The following is a 22,462-nucleotide window of genomic DNA, read 5'->3' as shown; positions in this document are numbered from 1 at the left end:
TATGAACATGGAAATATCGGCACCGCTATCTGTATGAAGACGGAAATATCTACACCGACATCTGAATGAACATGTAAATATCTACAACGCCATCTCTATATCAATGGAAATTTCTAAACTGCTATCTCTATAAACCTGAAAATAACTACACCGCTATCTGTATAAACATGGAAATATCTACTCCGCCATCTCTATGAACATGGAAATATCTTCACCGCCATTTGTATGAACATGGAAATATCTACACCGCCATCTCTATGAACATGTAAATATCTACACAGCCATTTCTATGAAAATGGAAATATCTACACCGCCATCTGTATGAACATGGAAATATCTTCACCGCCATCTGTATGAACATGGATATATGTGCACCGGCATCTGGTTGAACATGGAAATATCTACACCGCTATCTGCATGAACATGGAAATATCTACACAGCTATCTGAATATACATGGATATATCTACACAGATTTCTCTGTAAATATGGAAATAACTACTGGGCTATCTCTATAAACTTCGAAATATCTACACCGCCATCTGTATGAACATGGAAATATCTACACAGCCATCTGTACAAACATGGACATATCTACACCGCCATCTGTATTAAGATGGAAATATCTACACCGCTATCTGTATAAACATGGAAATATCTGCCCAACTATCTGTATAAACATGGAAATATCCGCACCGCTATCTGTATAAACATGGAAATATCTACACTTCTATCTGCAAAAACATGGAAATATCCACACCGCTATCTGTGTAAACATGGAAATGTCTACACCGCTATCTCTGTAAACATGGAAATATCTACACCGCCATCTGTTTAAACATGAAAATATCTACACCGCCATCCACATAAACATGGAAATATCTACACCGCCATCTGTATGAACATGGAAATATCTACACCGCTATCTCTATAAACGTGGAAATAACTACACCGCTATCTTTATGAACTTGGAAATATCTACACTGCTCTCTGTAAAATATTGAAATTATCTACACCACTATCTCTATAAACATGGAAATATCTTCACCGCTATCTGTATAAACATGGAAATATCTACACCGCCACCTGTATGAACATGGAAATATCTACACTGCCATCCGTACGAACATGGAAATATCTACACAGCCATCTGTATGAACATGTAAATATCTACACCGCCATCTGTATGAACATGGAAATATCTACACCGCTAACTATATGAACTTGGAAATATCTACACCGCTATCTGTATGAAAATGGAAATATCTACACCGCCATCTCCATGAACAGGGAAATATCTACACCGCTATTTGTATGAACAGGGAAATATCTACAAAGCCATTTGTATGAACATGTAAATATCTACACCGCCATCTGTATGAACATGGAAATATCTACACCGCTAACTGTATGAACATGGAAATATCTACACCGCTATCGGTATGAACATGGAAATATCTTCACCGCTATCTGAATGAACATTGAAATATCTACACCGCTATCTGTATGAACATGGAAATATCTACACCGCCATCTGTATGAACATGGAAATATCTACACCGCCATCTGTATGAACATGTAAATATCTACACCGCCATCTGTATGAACATGGAAATATCTACACCGCTAACTGTATGAACATGGAAATATCTACACCGCTATCTGTATAAACATGGAAATATTTACACCGCTATCTGTATGAACATGGAAATATCTACACCGCTATCTGTATGAAGTTGGAAATATCTACACCGCTATCTGTATGAGGATGGAAATATCTAGACCGCTATCTGTGTGAAAATGAAAATATCTACACAGCTATCTGTATATCAATGGAAATATCTACACTGCTATCTCTATAAACATGGAAATAACTATACTGCTATCTGTATACACATGGAAATATATACACCGCAATCTCTATGAACATGGAAATATCTACACCGCCATTTGTATGAACATGGAAATATCTACACCACCATCACTATGAACATGTAAATATCTAAACAGCCATTTGTATGAACATGGAAATATCTACACCGCCATCTGTATGAACATGGAAATATCTTCACCGCCATCTGTATGAACATGGATATATGTGCACCGGCATCTGGATGAACATGGAAATATCTACACCGCTATCTGCATGAACATGGAAATATCTACACAGCTATCTGAATATACACGGAAATATCTACACAGATTTCTCTATAAATATGGAAATAACTACAGCGCTATCTCTATAAACTTCGAAATATCTACACCGCCATCTGTATGAACATGGAAATATCTACACCGCCATCTGTACAATCATGGACATATCTATAACGCCATCTGTATAAACATGGAAATAACTTCACCGCCATCTGTATGAACATGGAAATATCTACACCGCTAAATGTATTAACATGGAAATGTCTACACCGCTATTGGTATGAACATGGAAATATCTACACCGCTATCTGTATGAACATGGATATATATACACCGCTATCTGTATGAACATGGAAATATCTACACCGCTATCGGTATGAACATGGAAATATCTACACCGCCATCTGTATGAACATACAAATACCTACACCGCCATCTGTATGAACATGGAAATATCTACAGAGCTAACTGTATGAACATGGAATTATCTACACCGCCATCTGTATGAACATGGAAATACCTACACCGCTATCTGTATGAACTTGGAAATATCTACACCGCCATCTGTATGAACATGTAAATATCTACACCGCCATCTGTATGAACATGGAAATATCAACACCGCTAACTGTATGAACATGGAATTATCTACACCGCTATCTGTATGAGCATGGAAATATCTACACCGCTATCTGTATGAACATGGAAATATCTACACCGGTATCTGTATGAACATGGAAATATCTACACCGCTATCTGCATGAACATGGAAATATCTACACCGCTATCTCTATGAACATGCAAATATCTACACAGCTATCTGTATATCAATGGAAATATCAACACTGCTATCTCTATAAACATGGAAATAACTACACTGCTATCTCTATAAATATGGAAATATCTACACCGCCATCTCTATGAACATGGAAATATCTACACCACCATTTGTATGAACATGGAAATATCTACACCACCATCTCTATGAACATGGAAATATCTACACTGCCATTTGTATGAACATGGAAATATCTACACCACCATCTGTATGAACATGGAAATATCTTCACCGCCATCTGTATGAACATGGATATATGTACAGCGGCATCTGGATGAAGATGGACATATCTACACCGCTATCTGCATGAACATGGAAATATCTACACAGCTATCTGAATATACATGGAAATATCTACACAGATTTCTCTATAATTATGGAAATAACTACAACGCAATCTCTATAAACTTCGAAATATCTACACCGCCATCTGTATGAACATGGAAATATCTACACCGCCATCTGTACAAACATGGACATATCTACACCGCCATCTGTATTAAGATGGAAATATCTACACCGCTATCTGTATAAACATGGAAATATCTGCCCAACTATCTGTATAAACATGGAAATATCCGCACCGCTATCTGAATAAACATGGAAATATCCGCACCGCTATCTGTATAAACATGGAAATATCTACACTGCTATCTGCATAAAAATTGAAATATCCACACCCCTATCTGTGTAAACATGGAAATGTCTACACCGCTATCCGTGTAAACATGGAAATATCTACACCGCCATCTGTGTAAACATGAAAATATCTACACCGCCATCCCTATAAACATGGAAATATCTACACCGTCTTCTGTATGAACATGGAAATATCTACACCACCATCTCTATAAACGTGGAAATATCTACACCGCTATCTGTATGAACTTGGAAATATCTACACTGCTATCTGTATAAACATGGAAATATCTACACCGCTATCTGTATAAACATGGAAATATCTACAACGCTGTCTCTATAAACTTGGAAATAACTACACCACTATCTCTGTAAACATGGAAATATCTAGACCGCCATCTCTATATACATGGAAATATCTACACCACCATCTGTATGAACATGTAAATATCTACGCCGCCATCTGTATGAACATGGAAGTATGTACACCGCTAACTGTATGAACATGGAAATATCTCCACCGCTGTCTGTATGAACATGGAAATATCTACACCGTTATCTGTATGAACATGGAAATATCTACACCGCTATCTGAATGAACATGGAAATATCTACACCGCTATCTGTACGAACATGGAAATATCTACACCGCTATCTGTATGAACATGCAAATATCTACACAGCTATCTGTATATCAATGGAAATATCCACACAGCTATCTCTATTAACATGGAAATAACTACACTGCTATCAGTATAAACATGTAAATATCTACACCGCCTCCTGTATGAACATGGAAATATCTACACTGCCATCCATACAAACATGGAAATATCTACAATGCCATCTGTATAAACATGGAAATAACTTCACCGCCATCTGTATGAACATGGAAATAACTACACCGCTAAATGTATTAACATGGAAATGTGTACACCGCTATTGGTATGAACATGGAAATATCTACACCGCTATCTGTATGAACATGGATATATATACACCGCTATCTGTATGAACATGGAAATATCTACACCGCTATCGGTATGAACATGGAAATATCTACACCGCCATCTGCATGAACATACAAATACCTACACCGCCATCTGTATGAACATGGAAATATCTACAGAGCTAACTGTATGAACATGGAATTATCTACACTGCCATCTTTATGAACATGGAAATACCTACACCGCTATCTGTATGAACTTGGAAATATCTACACCGCCATCTGTATGAACATGTAAATATCTACACCGCCATCTGTATGAACATGGAAATATCAACACCGCTAACTGTATGAACATGGAATTATCTACACCGCTATCTGTATGAGCATGGAAATATCTACACCGCTATCTGTATGAACATGGAAATATCTACACCGGTATCTGTATGAACATGGAAATATCTACACCGCTATCTGCATGAACATGGAAATATCTACACCGCTATCTCTATGAACATGCAAATATCTACACAGCTATCTGTATATCAATGGAAATATCAACACTGCTATCTCTATAAACATGGAAATAACTACACTGCTATCTCTATAAATATGGAAATATCTACACCGCCATCTCTATGAACATGGAAATATCTACACCACCATTTGTATGAACATGGAAATATCTACACCACCATCTCTATGAACATGGAAATATCTACACCGCCATTTGTATGAACATGGAAATATCTACACCACCATCTGTATGAACATGGAAATATCTTCACCGCCATCTGTATGAACATGGATATATGTACAGCGGCATCTGGATGAAGATGGAAATATCTACACCGCTATCTGCATGAACATGGAAATATCTACACAGCTATCTGAATATACATGGAAATATCTACACAGATTTCTCTATAATTATGGAAATAACTACAACGCAATCTCTATAAACTTCGAAATATCTACACCGCCATCTGTATGAACATGGAAATATCTACACCGCCATCTGTACAAACATGGACATATCTACACCGCCATCTGTATTAAGATGGAAATATCTACACCGCTATCTGTATAAACATGGAAATATCTGCCCAACTATCTGTATAAACATGGAAATATCCGCACCGCTATCTGAATAAACATGGAAATATCCGCACCGCTATCTGTATAAACATGGAAATATCTACACTGCTATCTGCATAAACATGGAAATATCCACACCCCTATCTGTGTAAACATGGAAATGTCTACACCGCTATCCGTGTAAACATGGAAATATCTACACCGCCTTCTGTGTAAACATGAAAATATCTACACCGCCATCCCTATAAACATGGAAATATCTACACCGTCTTCTGTATGAACATGGAAATATCTACACCACCATCTCTATAAACGTGGAAATAACTACACCGCTATCTGTATGAACTTGGAAATATCTACACTGCTATCTGTATAAACATGGAAATATCTACACCGCTATCTGTATAAACATGGAAATATCTACAACGCTGTCTCTATAAACTTGGAAATAACTACACCACTATCTCTGTAAACATGGAAATATCTAGACCGCCATCTCCATATACATGGAAATAACTACACCACCATCTGTATGAACATGTAAATATCTACGCCGCCATCTGTATGAACATGGAAGTATCTACACCGCTAACAGTATGAACATGGAAATATCTACACCGCTGTCTGTATGAACATGGAAATATCTACACCGTTATCTGTACGAACATGGAAATATCTACACCGCTATCTGTATGAACATGGAAATATCTACACCGCTATCTGTACGAACATGGAAATATCTAAACCGCTATCTGTATTAACATGCAAATATCTACACAGCTATCTGTATATCAATGGAAATATCCACACAGCTATCTCTATTAACATGGAAATAACTACACTGCTATCTGTATAAACATGGAAATATCTACACCGCCAGCAGTATGAACATGGAAATATCTACACTGCCATCCGTACGAACATGGAAATATCTACACCGCCATCTGTATGAACATGGAAATATCTACACCGCTGTCTGTATGAACATGGAAATATCTACACTGTTATCTGTACGAACATGGAAATATCTACACCGCTATCTGTATGAACATGGAAATATCTACACCGCTATCTGTACGAACATGGAAATATCTAAACCGCTATCTGTATTAACATGCAAATATCTACACAGCTATCTGTATATCAATGGAAATATCCACACAGCTATCTCTATTAACATGGAAATAACTACACTGCTATCTGTATAAACATGGAAATATCTACACCGCCAGCTGTATGAACATGGAAATATCTACACAGCCATCCGTACAAACATGGAAATATCTACACCGCCATCTGTATGAACATGGAAATATCTTCACCACCATCTGTATGAACATGGAAATATCTACACCGCTAAATGTATGAACATGGAAATGTCTACACCGCTATTGGTATGAAAATAGAAATATCTACACCGCCATCTGTATGAACATGGAAATATCTACACCGCTATCTGTATGAACATGGAAATATCTACACCGCTATCTGTATGAACATGGAAATATCTACACCGACATCTGTATGAACATGTAAATATCTACACCGCCATCTGTATGAACATGGAAATATCTACACAGCTAACTGTATGAACATGGAATTATCTACACCAATATCTGTATGAACATGGAAATATCTACACCGCTATCTGTAAGAACATGGAAATACCTACACCGCCATCAGTATGAACATGTAAATATCTACACCGCCATCTGTATGAACATGGAAATATCTACACCGCTAACTGTATGAACATGGAATTATCTACACCGCTATCTGTATGAACATGGAAATATCTACACCACCATTTGTATGAACATGGAAATATCTACACCACCATCTCTATGAACATGGAAATATCTACACCGCCATTTGTATGAACATGGAAATATCTACACCACCATCTGTATGAACATGGAAATATCTTCACCGCCATCTGTATGAACATGGATATATGTACAGCGGCATCTGGATGAAGATGGAAATATCTACACCGCTATCTGCATGAACATGGAAATATCTACACAGCTATCTGAATATACATGGAAATATCTACACAGATTTCTCTATAATTATGGAAATAACTACAACGCAATCTCTATAAACTTCGAAATATCTACACCGCCATCTGTATGAACAAGGAAATATCTACACCGCCATCTGTACAAACATGGACATATCTACACCGCCATCTGTATTAAGATGGAAATATCTACACCGCTATCTGTATAAACATGGAAATATCTGCCCAACTATCTGTATAAACATGGAAATATCCGCACCGCTATCTGAATAAACATGGAAATATCCGCACCGCTATCTGTATAAACATGGAAATATCTACACTGCTATCTGCATAAACATGGAAATATCCACACCGCTATCTGTGTAAACATGGAAATGTCTACACCGCTATCCGTGTAAACATGGAAATATCTACACCGCCATCTGTGTAAACATGAAAATATCTACACCGCCATCCCTATAAACATGGAAATATCTACACCGTCTTCTGTATGAACATGGAAATATCTACACCACCATCTCTATAAACGTGGAAATAACTACACCGCTATCTGTATGAACTTGGAAATATCTACACTGCTATCTGTATAAACATGGAAATATCTACACCGCTATCTGTATAAACATGGAAATATCTACAACGCTGTCTCTATAAACTTGGAAATAACTACACCACTATCTCTGTAAACATGGAAATATCTAGACCGCCATCTCTATATACATGGAAATAACTACACCACCATCTGTATGAACATGTAAATATCTACGCCGCCATCTGTATGATCATGGAAGTATCTACACCGCTAACTGTATGAACATGGAAATATCTACACCGCTGTCTGTATGAACATGGAAATATCTACACCGTTATCTGTACGAACATCGAAATATCTACACCGCTATCTGTATGAACATGGAAATATCTACACCGCTATCTGTACGAACATGGAAATATCTACACCGCTATCTGTATTAACATGCAAATATCTACACAGCTATCTGTATATCAATGGAAATATCCACACAGCTTTCTCTATTAACATGGAAATAACTACACTGCTATCTGTATAAACATGGAAATATCTACACCGCCAGCTGTATGAACATGGAAATATCTACACAGCCATCCGTACAAACATGGAAATATCTACACCGCCATCTGTATGAACATGGAAATATCTTCACCACCATCTGTATGAACATGGAAATATCTACACCGCTAAATGTATGAACATGGAAATGTCTACACCGCTATTGGTATGAAAATAGAAATATCTACACCGCCATCTGTATGAACATGGAAATATCTACACCGCTATCTGTATGAACATGGAAATATCTACACCGCTATCTGTATTAACATGGAAATATCAACACCGACATCTGTATGAACATGTAAATATCTACACCGCCATCTGTATGAACATGGAAATATCTACACAGCTAACTGTATGAACATGGAATTATCTACACCACTATCTGTATGAACATGGAAATATCTACACCGCTATCTGTATGAACATGGAAATACCTACACCGCCGTCAGTATGAACATGTAAATATCTACACCGCCATCTGTATGAACATGGAAATATCTACACCGCTAACTGTATGAACATGGAATTATCTACACCGCTATCTGTATGAACATGGAAATATCTACACCGCTATCTGTATGAACATGGAAATATCTACACCGCTATCTGTATGAACATGGAAATATCGACAACGCTATCTGTATGAACATGGAAATATTTACACCGCGAACTGTATGAACATGGAAATGTCTACAACGCTATTGGTATGAACATGGAAATATCTACACCGCTATCTGTATCAACATGGAAATATCTACACCACTATCTGTATGAACATGGAAATCTCTACACCGCTATCTGTATGAACATGGAAATATCTACACCGCCATCTGTATGAACATGTAAATATCTACACCACCATCTGTATGAACATGGAAATATCTACACCGCTAACTGTATGAACATGGAAATATCTACACCGCTATCTGTATGAACATGGAAACATCTACACCGCTATCTGTATGAACATGGAAATATCTACACTGCTATCTGAATGAATATGGAAATATCTACACCGCTATCTGTATGAACATGGAAATATCTACACCGCTATCTGTATGAACATGCAAATATCTACACAGATATCTGTATATCAATGGAAATATCCAGACTGTTATCTCTATAAACATGGAAATAACTACACTGCTATCTGTATAAACTTGGAAATATCTACACCGCCATCTCTATGAACATGGAAATATCTACACCGCCATTTGTATGAACCTCGAAATATCTAAACCGCCATCTGTATGAAGATGGAAATATCTTCACCGCCATCGGTATGAACATGGATATATGTACACCGGCATCTGGATGAACATGGAAATATCTACACCGCTATCTGCATGAACATGAAAATATCTACACAGCTATCTTAATATACTTGGAAATGTCTACAACGATTTCTCTATAAATATGGAAATAACTACAGCGCTATCTCTATAAACTTCGAAATATCTACACCGCCATCTGTATGAACATGGAAATTCTACACCGCCATCTGTACGAACATGGACATATCTACACCGCCATCTGTATTAAGATGGAAATATCTACACCGCTATCTGTATAAACATGGAAATATTTGCCCAACTATCTGTATAAACATGGAAATATCCGCACTGCTATCTGTATAAACATGGAAATAACTACACTGTTATCTGCATAAACATGGAAATATCCACACCGCTATCTGTGTAAACATAGAAATGTCTACACCGCTATCTGAGTAAACATGGAAATATCTACACCGCCATCTGTGTAAACATGAAAATATCTACACCGCCATCCCTATAAACATGGAAATATCTACACCGCCATCTGTATGAACATGGAAATATCTACACCGCCATCTGTATGAACATGGAAATATTTTCACCGCTATCTGTATGAACATGGAAATATCTACACCGCTAAATGTATGAACATGGAAATGTCTACACCGCTATTGCTATGAACATGGAAATATCTGCACCGCTATCTGTATGAACATGGAAATATCTACACCGCTATCTGTATGAACATGGAAATATCTACACCGCTATCTGTATGAACATGGAAATATCTACACCGCCATCGGTATGAACATGTAAATATCTACACCGCCATCTGTATGAACATGGAAATATCTACACAGCTAACTGTATGAATATGAAATTATCTACACCGCTCTCTGTATGAACATGGAAATATCTACACCGCTATCTGTATGAACATGGAAATATCTACTCCGCCATCTGTACGAACATGTAAATATCTACACCTCCATCTGTATGAACATGGAAATAACTACACCGCTAACTGTATGAACATGGAATTATCTACACCGCTATCTGTATGAACATGGAAATATCTACACAGCTATCTGTATGAACATGGAAATATCTACACCGCTACCTGTATGAACATGGAAATATCTACACCGCTATCTCTATAAACATGGAAAAAACTACACTGCTATCTGTATAAACATGGAAATGTCTACACCGCTATTGGTATGAACATGGAAATATCTACACCGCTATCGGTATGAACATGGAAATATCTACACCGCTATCTGTATGAACATGGAAATATCTACACCGCCATCTGTATGAACATGTAAATACCTACACCGCCATCTGTATGAACATGGAAATATCTACACCGCTAACTGTATGAACATGGAAATATCTACACTGCTATCTGTATGAACATGGAAATATCTACACCGCCATCTGTATGAACATGGAAATATCTACACCGCCATCTGTATGAACATGGAAATATCTACACCGCTATCTGTATGAACATGCAAATATCTACACAGCTATCTGTATATCAATGGAAATATCCACACTGGTATCTCTATAAACATGGAAATAACCACACTGCTATCTGTATAAACATGGAAATATCTACACCGCCATCTCTATGAACATGGAAATATCTACACCGCCATTTGTATGAACCTGGAGATATCTACACCATCATCTCTATGAACATGGAAATATCTACACCGCCATTTGTATGAACATGGAAATACCTACACCGTCATCTGTATGAACATGGAAATATCTTCACCACCATCTGTATGAACATGGATATATGTACACCGGCATCTGGATGAACATGGAAATATCTACACCGCTATCTGCATGAACATGGAAATATCTACACAGCTATCTGAATATACATGGAAATATCTTCACCAATTTCTCTATAAATATGGAAATAACTACAGCGCTATCTCTATAAACTTCGAAATATCTACACCGCCATCCGTATGAATATGGAAATATCTACACTGCCATCTGTACGAACATGGACATATCTACACCGCCATCCGTATTAAGATGGAAATATCTACACCGCTATGTGTATAAACATGGAAATATCTGCCCAACTATCTGTATAAACATGGAAATATCCGCACCACTATCTGAATAAACATGGAAATATCCGCACCGCTATCTGTATAAACATGGAAATATCTACACTGCTATCTGCATAAACATGGAAATATCCACACCGCTATCTGTGTAAACATGGAAATGTCTACACCGCTATCCGTGTAAACATGGAAATATCTACACCGCCATCTGTGTAAACATGAAAATATCTACACCGCCATCTCTATAAACGTGGAAATATCTAAACCGCTATCTGTATGAACTTGGAAATATCTACACTGCTCTCTGTATAAAATTGAAATTATCTACAACACTATCTCTATAAACATAGAAATATCTACACTGCTATCTGTATAAACATGGAAATATCTTCACCGCTATCTGTATAAACATGGAAATATCTACAACGCTGTCTCTATAAACTTGGAAATAACTACACCACTATCTCTGTAAACATGGAAATATCTAGACCGCCATCTCTATATACATGGAAATATCTACACCACCATCTGTATAAACATGGAAATATCTATACCTCTATCTGTGTAAACATGAAAATATCTACACTGCCATCTCTATAAACATGGAAATATCTACACCGCCATCTGTATGAACATGGAAATATCAACAATGCCATCTCTATAAACGTGGAAATATCTACACCGCCATCTGTATGAACATGGAAATATCTACACTGCTATCTGTATAAAATTGAAATTATCTACACCACTATCACTATATACATGGAAATATCTACACTGTTATCTGTATAAAAATGGAAATATCTACACCGCTATCTGTATAAACATGGAAGTAACTTCACCGCTATCTGTATAAACACGGAAACATCTACAACGCTGTCTGTATAAACTTGGAAATAACTACACCACCATCTGTATAAACATGGAAATATCTACACCGCCATTTGTATGAACCAGGAAATATCTACACCGCCATCTCTATGAACATGGAAGTAACTACACCGCCATTTGTATGAACATGGAAATACCTACACCGCCATCTGTATGAACATGGAAATATCTTCATCGCAATCTGTATGAACATGGATATATGTACACCGGCATCTGGATGAACATGGAAATATCTACACCGTTATCTGCATGAACATGGAAATATCTACACAGCTATCTGAATATACTTGGAAATATCTACAGAGATTTCTCTATAAATATGGAAATAACTACAGCGCTATCTCTATAAACTTCGAAATATCTACATCACCATCTGTATGAACATGGAAATATCTACACCGCCATCTGTACAAACATGGACACATCTACACCGCCATCTGTATTAAGATGGAAATATCTACACCGCTATCGGTATAAACATGGAAATATCTGTTCAACTATCTGTATAAACATGGAAATATCCGCACCGCTATCTGTATAAACATGGAAATATCTACACTGCTATCTGCATAAACATGGAAATATCCACACCGCTATCTGTGTAAACATGGAAATATCTACACTGCCATCTGTGTAAACATGAAAATATCTACACCGCCATCCCTATAAACATGGAAATATCTACACCGCTATCTGTGTGAACTTGGAAATATCTACACTGCTCTCTGTATAAAATTGAAATTATCTACACCACTATCTCTATAAACATGGAAATATCTACACCGCTATCTGAATGAACATGGAAATATCTACAACGCTATCTGTACGAACATGGAAATATCTACACCGCTATCTGTATGAACATGCAAATATCTACACAGCTATCTGTATATCAATGGAAATATCTACACAACTATCTCTATTAACATGGAAATAACTACACTGCTATCTGTATAAACATGGAAATATCTACACCGCCACCTGTATGAACATGGAAATATCTACACTGCCATCCGTACGAACATGGAAATATCTACACCGCCATCTGTATGAACATATGAATATCTTCACCGCCTTCTGTATGAACATGGAAATATCTACACCGCTAAATGTATGAACATGGAAATGTCTACACCGCTATTGGTATGAACATGGAAATATCTATGGCGCTATCTGTATGAACATGGAAATATCTACACCGCTATCTGTATGAACATGGAAATATCTACACCGCTATCTGTATGAACATGGAAATATCTACACCGCCATCTATATGAACATGTAAATATCTACACCGCCATCTGTATGAACATGGAAATATCTATACCGCTAACTGTATGAACAAGGAAATATCTACACCGCTATCTGTATGAAGATGGAAATATCTACACTGCTATCTGTATGAACATGGAAATATCTTCACCGCTATCTTTATGAACATGGAAATATCTACACCGCTATCTCTATGAACATGCAAATATCTAAAAAGCTATCTGTATATCAATGGAAATATCTACACTGCTATCTCTATAAACATGGAAATATCTACACTGCTATCTCTATAAATATGGAAATATCTATCCCGCCATCTCTATGAACATGGAAATATCTACACCGCCATTTGTATGAACATGGAAATATCTACACCGCCGTCTCTATGAACATGGAACTATCTACACCGCCATTTGTATGAACATGGAAAGATCTACACCACCATCTGTATGAACATGGAAATATATTCACCACCATCTGTATGAACATGGAAATATCTTCACCGCCATCTGTATGAACATGGATATATGTACACTAGCATCTGGATGAACATGGAAATATCTACACTGCTATCTGCATGAACATGGAAATATCTACACAGCTATCTGAATATACATGGAAATATCTACACAGATTTCTCCATAAATATGGAAATAACTACAGCGCTATGTCTATAAACTTCGAAATATCTACACCGCCATCTGTATGAACATGGAAATATCTACACCGCCATCTGTATGAACATGGACATATCTACACCGCCATCTGTATTAAGATGGAAATATCTACACCGCTATCTGCATAAACATGGAAATATCTGCCCAACTATCTGTATAAACATGGAAATATCCGCACCGCTATCTGAATAAACATGGAAATATCCGCACCGCTATCTGTATAAACATGGAAATATCTACACTGCTATCTGCATAAACATGGAAATATCCACACCGCTATCTGTGTAAACATGGAAATGTCTACACCGCTATCTGCGTAAACATGGAAATATCTACGCCGCCATCTGTGTAAACATGAAAATATCTACACCGCCATCCCTATAAACATGGAAATACCTACACCGGCCTCTGTATGAACATGGAAATATCTACACAGCCATCTCTATAAACGGGGAAATATCTACACCGCTATCTGTATGAACTTGGAAATATCTACACTGCTCTCTGTATGAAATTGAAATTATCTACACCACTATCTCTATAAACATGGAAATATCTACACTGCTATCTGTATAAACTTGGAAATATCTACACCGCTATCTGTATAAACATGGAAATATCTTTACCGCTATCTGTATAAACATGGAAATATCTACAACGCTGTCTCTATAAACTTGGAAATAACTACACCACTATCTCTGTAAACATGGAAATATCTAGACCGCCATCTCTATAAACATGGAAATATCTACACCACCATCTGTATAAACATGGAAATATCTATACCGTTATCGGCATAAACATGGAAGTATCTACACCGCCATCTCTATGAACATGGAAATATCTACACCGACATCTGTACGAACGTGGAAATATCTATGCCGCCATCTGTATGAACATGGAAATATCTACACCACCATCTGTATGAACATGGAAATATCTTCACCACCATCTGTATGAACATGGATATATGTACACCGGCATATGGTTGGACATGGAAATATCTACACCGCTATCTGCATGAACATGGAAATATCTACACCGCTAACTGTATGAACATGGAAATATCTACACCGCTATCTGTGTGAACATGGAAATATCTACACCGCTATCTGTATGCACATGGAAATATCTACACCGTTATCTGTATGAACATGGAAATATCTACACCGCCATCTGTATGAACATGTAAATATCTACACCGCCATCTGTATGAACATGGAAATATCTACACCGCTAACTGTATGAACATGGAAATATCTACAAGGCTATCTGTATGAACATGGAAATATCTACACCGTTATCCCTATGAACATGGAAATATCTACACTGCTATCTGTATGAACATGGAAATATCTACACCGCTTTCTGTACGAACATGGAAATATCTACACCGCTATCTGCATGAACTTGCAAATATCTACACAGCTCTCTGTATATAAGTGGAAATATCTACACTGCTATCTCTATAAACATGGAAATAACTACACTGTTTTCTGTATAAACATGGAAATATCTACACCGCCACCTGTATGTACATGGAAATATCTACACTGCAATCTGTATGAACATGTAAATATCTACACCGCCATCTGTATGAACATGGAAATATCTACACCGCCATCTGTATGAACATGGAAATATCTACACCGCTATCTGTGTGAACATGGAAATATCTACACCGATATCTGTATGAACATGGAAATATCTGCACCACTATCTGTATGACCCTGGAAATATCTACACCGCTATCTGTATGAGCATGGAAATATCTACACCGCTATCTGTATGAACATGCAAATATCTACACAGCTATCTGTATATCATTGGAAATATCTACACTGCTATCTCTATGAACATGGAAATAACTACACTGCTATCTGTACAAACATGGAAATAACTACACCGCCATCTATATGAACATGGAAATATCTACACCACCATTTGTATGAACATGGAAATATCTACACAGACATCTCTACGAACATGGAAATATCTACACCGCCATGTGTATGAACATGGAAATATCTACACCGCCATCTGTATGAAACTGGAAATATCTTCACCGCCATCTGTATGAACATGGATATATCTACACCGGCATCTGGATGTACATGGAAATATCTACACCGCTATCTGCATGATCATGGAAATATCTACACAGCTATCTGCATATACATGGAAATATCTACGGAGATTTCCCTAAAAATATGGAAATAACTACAGCGCTATCTCTATAAACTTCCAAATATCTACACAGCCATCTGTATGAACATGGAAATATCTACACCACCATCAGTACGAACATGGACATATCTACACCGCCATCTGTATTAAGATGGAAATATCTACACCGCTATCTGTATAAACATGGAAATATCTGCCCAACTATCTGTATAAACATGGAAATATCCGCACCGCTATCTGTATAAACATGGAAATATCCACACCGCTATCTGCATAAACATGGAAATATCCACACCGCTATCTGTGTAATCATGGAAATGTCTGCACCGCTATCTGTGTAAACATGGAAATATCTCCCCCGCCATCTGTGTAAACATGGAAATATCTACACCGCCATCTGTATGAACATGGAAATATCTACACCGCCATCTCTATAAACGCGGAAATATCTACACCGCTATCTGTATGAACTTGGAAATATCTACACTGCTATCTGTATAAAATTGAAATTATCTACACCACTATCTCTATAAACATGGAAATATCTACACTGCTATCTGTATAAACATTGAAATATCTACACCGCTATCTGTATAAACATGGAAATATCTTCACCGCTATCTGTATATACATGGAAATATCTACAATGCTGTCTCTATAAACTTGGAAATAACTACACCACTATCTCTATAAACATGGAGATATCTAGACTGCCATCTCTATAAACATGGAAATATCTACACCACCATCTGTATAAACATGGAAATATCTATGCTGCTATCTGCATAAACATGGAAATAACTACTCCGCCATCTCTATGAACATGGAAACATCTACACTGCCATCTGTACGAACATGGAAATACCTACTCTGCCATCTCTATGAACATGGAAATATCTACACCGCCATCTGTATGAACATGGAAATATCTACACAGCTAACTGTATGAACATGGAAATATCTACACTGCTATCAGTATCAACATGGAAATATCTACACTGTTATCTGTATGAACGTGGAAATATCTACACCGCTATCTGTATGAACATGGAAATATCTACACCGCTATCTGTACGAACATGGAAATATCTACACCGCCATCTGTGTGAACATGTAAATATCTACACCGCCATCTGTATGAACATGGAAATATCTACACCGCTAACTGCGTGAACATGGAAATATCTACACCGCTATCTGTATGAACATGGAAATATCTACACCGCTATCTGTACGAACATGCAAATATCTACACAGCTATCTGTATATCAATGGAAATATCTACACCGCAATCTCTATAAACATGGAAATATCTACATTGCTATCTGTATAAACATGGAAATATCCGCACCGCTATCTGTATAAACATGGAAATATCTACACCGCTATCTGCATAAACATGGAAATATCCTCACCGCTATCTGTGTAAACATGGAAATGTCTACACCGCTATCTGGGTAAACATGGAAATATCTAAACCGCCATCTGTGTAAACATGAAAATATCTACACCGCCATCTCTAAAAACATGGAAATATCTACACCGCCATCTCTATGAACATGGAAATATCTACACCGCCATCTCTATAAACGTGGAAATATCTACACCACTATCTGTATGAACTTGGAAATATCTACACTGCTATCTGTATAAAATTGAAATTATCTACACCACTATTTCTATAAACATGGAAATATCTACACTGCTATCTGTATAAACATGGAAATATCTACACCGCTATCGGTATAAACATGGAAATATCTTAACCGATATCTGTATAAACATGGAAATAACTACAATGCTGTCTCTATAAACTTGGAAATTACTACACCACTATCTCTATAAACATGGAAATATCTAGACCGCCATCTCTATAAACATGGAAATATCTACACCACCATCTGTATAAACATGGAAATATCTATACCGCTATGTGCATAAACTTGGAAATAACTATACCGCCATCTCTATGAACATGGAAATATCTACACCGCTATCTGTACGAACATGGAAATATCTACACCGCCATCTGTATGAACATGTAAATATCTACACCGCCATCTGTATGAACATGGAAATATCTACACCGCTAACTGTATGAACATGGAAATATCTACACCGCTATCTGTGTGAACATGGAAATATCTACACCGTTATCTGTATTGACATGGAAATATCTACACCGCTATCTGTATGAACATGGAAATATTTACACCGCTATCTGTACGAACATGGAAATATCTATACCGCTATCAGAATGAGCATGCAAATATCTACACAGCTATATGTATACCAATGGAAATATCTACATTGCTATCTCAATAAACATGGAAATAACCACACTTTTATCTGTATAAACATGGAAATATCAACACTGCCACCTGTATGAACATGGAAATATCTACACCGCCATCTGTATGAACATGGAAATATCTACACCGCCATGGCTATAAAGGTGGAAATATCTACACCGCTATCTGTATGAACTTGGAAATATCTACACTGCTATCTGTATAAAATTGAAATTATCTACACCACTATCTCTATAAACATGGAAATATCTACACTACTGTCTGTATAAACATGCAAATATCTTCACCGCTATCTTTATAAACATGGAAATATCTACAACGTTGTCTCTATAAACTTGGAAATAACTTCACCACTATCTCTATAAACATGGAAATATCTAGACCGCCATCTCTATAAACATGGAAATATCTACACCACCATCTGTATAAACATGGAAATACCTATACCGCTATCTGCATAAACATGGAAATATGTACACCGCCATCTCTATGAACATGGAAATATCTACACTGCCATTTGTATGAACACGGAAATAACTACACCGCCATCTGTATGAACATGGAAATATCTACACCGCCATTTGTATGAACATGGAAATATCTACACCGCCATCTGTATGAACTTGGAAATATCTTCACCGCCATCTGTATTAACATGGATATATCTACACCGACATCTGGATGAACATGGAAATATCTACACCGCTATCTGCAAAACATGGAAATATCTACACCACTAAATGTATGAACATGGAAATATCTACACCGCTATCTGTGTGAACATGGAAATATCTACACCGCTATCTGTATTAACATGGAAATATCTACACCGCTATGTGTATGAACATGGAAATATTTACACCGCTATCTGTATGAACATGGAAATATCTACACCGCTATCTGTATGAACATGCAAATATCTACACAGCTATCTGTATATCATTGGAAATATATACACTGCTATCTCTATAAACATGGAAATAACTACACAGCTATCTGTAAAAACATGGGAATATCTACACCGCCACCTGTATGAACATGGAAATATCTACACTGCCATCCGCATGAACATGGAAATATCTACACCGCCATCTGTATGAACATGTAAATATCTACACCGCCATCTGTATGAACATGGAAATATCTACACCGCCATCAGTATGAACATGGAAATATCTACACCTCTATCTGTATGAACACGCAAATATCTACACAGCTATCTGTATATCAGTGGAAATATCTACACTGCTATCTCTATAAACATGGAAATAACTACACTGCTATGTGTATAAACATGGAAATATCTACACTGCCATCTCTATGAACACGGAAATATCTACACCGCCATTTGTATGAACATGGAAATATCTACACCGCCATCTCTATGAACATGGAAATATCTACACCGCCATGTGTATGAACATGGAAATATCTACACCGCCATCTGTATCAACATGGAAATATCTTCACCGCCATCTCTATGAACATGGATATATCTACACCGGCATCTGGATGAACATGGAAATACCTACATCGCTATCTGCATGAACATGGAAATATCTACACAGCTATCTGCATATACATGGAAATATCTACACAGATTTCTCTATAAATATGGAAATAACTACAGCGCTATCTCTATAAACTTCGAAATATCTACACCGCCATCTGTATGAACATGCAAATATCTACACAGCTATCTGTATATCAATGGAAATAGCTACACTGCTAAATCTATAAACATGGAAATAACTACACTGCTCTCTGTGTAAACATGGAAATATCTAAACCGCCACCTGTATGAACATGGAAATATCTACACTGCCATCCGTGCGAACATGGAAATATCTACACCGCCATCTGTATGAACATGTAAATATCTACACCGCCATTTGTATGAACATGGAAATATCTAAACCTCTAACTGTATGAACATGAAAATATCTACACCGCTATCTGTATGTACATCGAAATATCTACACTGCTATCTGTATGAACATGGAATATCTGCACCGCTATCTGTATGAACATGGAAATATCTACACCGCTATCTGTATGAGCATGGAAATATCTACACCGCTATCTGTATGAACATGCATATATCTACACAGCTATCTGTATATCAATGGAAATATCTACACTACTATCTCTATAAACATGGAAATAACTACACTGCTATCTGTACAAACAACGAAATATCTACACCGCCATCTCTATGAACATGGAAATATCTACACCGCCATTTGTATGAACATGGAAATATCTACACCGCCATCTCTATGAACATGGAAATATCTACACCGCCATGTGTATGAACATGGAAATATCTACACCGCCATCTGTATCAACATGGAAATATCTTCACCACCATCTGTATGAACATGGATATATCTACACCGGCATCTGGATGAACATGGAAATATCCACACCGCTATCTGCATGAACATGGAAATATCTACACAGCTATCGGCATAAACATGGAAATATCTACAGAGATTTCTCTATAAATATGGAAATAACTACAGCGCTATCTCTATAAACTTCGAAATATCTACACCGCCATCTGTATGAACATGGAAATATCTACACCGCCATCTGTACGAACATGGGCATATCTACACCGACATTTGTATTAAGATGGAAATATCTACACCGCTATCTGCAAAAACATGGAAATATCCACACCGCTATCTGTGTAAACATGGAAATGTCTGCACCGCTATCTGTGTAAACATGGAAATATCTCCCCCGCCATCTGTGTAAACATGGAAATATCTACACCGCCATCTGTATGAACATGGAAATATCTACACCGCCATCTCTATAAACGCGGAAATATCTACACCGCTATCTGTATGAACTTGGAAATATCTACACTGCTATCTGTATAAAATTGAAATTATCTACACCACTATCTCTATAAACATGGAAATATCTACACTGCTATCTGT

The sequence above is a fragment of the Gorilla gorilla genome, chromosome 8 (genome assembly GCF_029281585.2).
Source record: "Gorilla gorilla gorilla isolate KB3781 chromosome 8, NHGRI_mGorGor1-v2.1_pri, whole genome shotgun sequence".
In the NCBI taxonomy this organism is placed as follows: Eukaryota; Metazoa; Chordata; class Mammalia; order Primates; family Hominidae; genus Gorilla; species Gorilla gorilla.
This window is presented reverse-complemented; position numbering follows the sequence as displayed.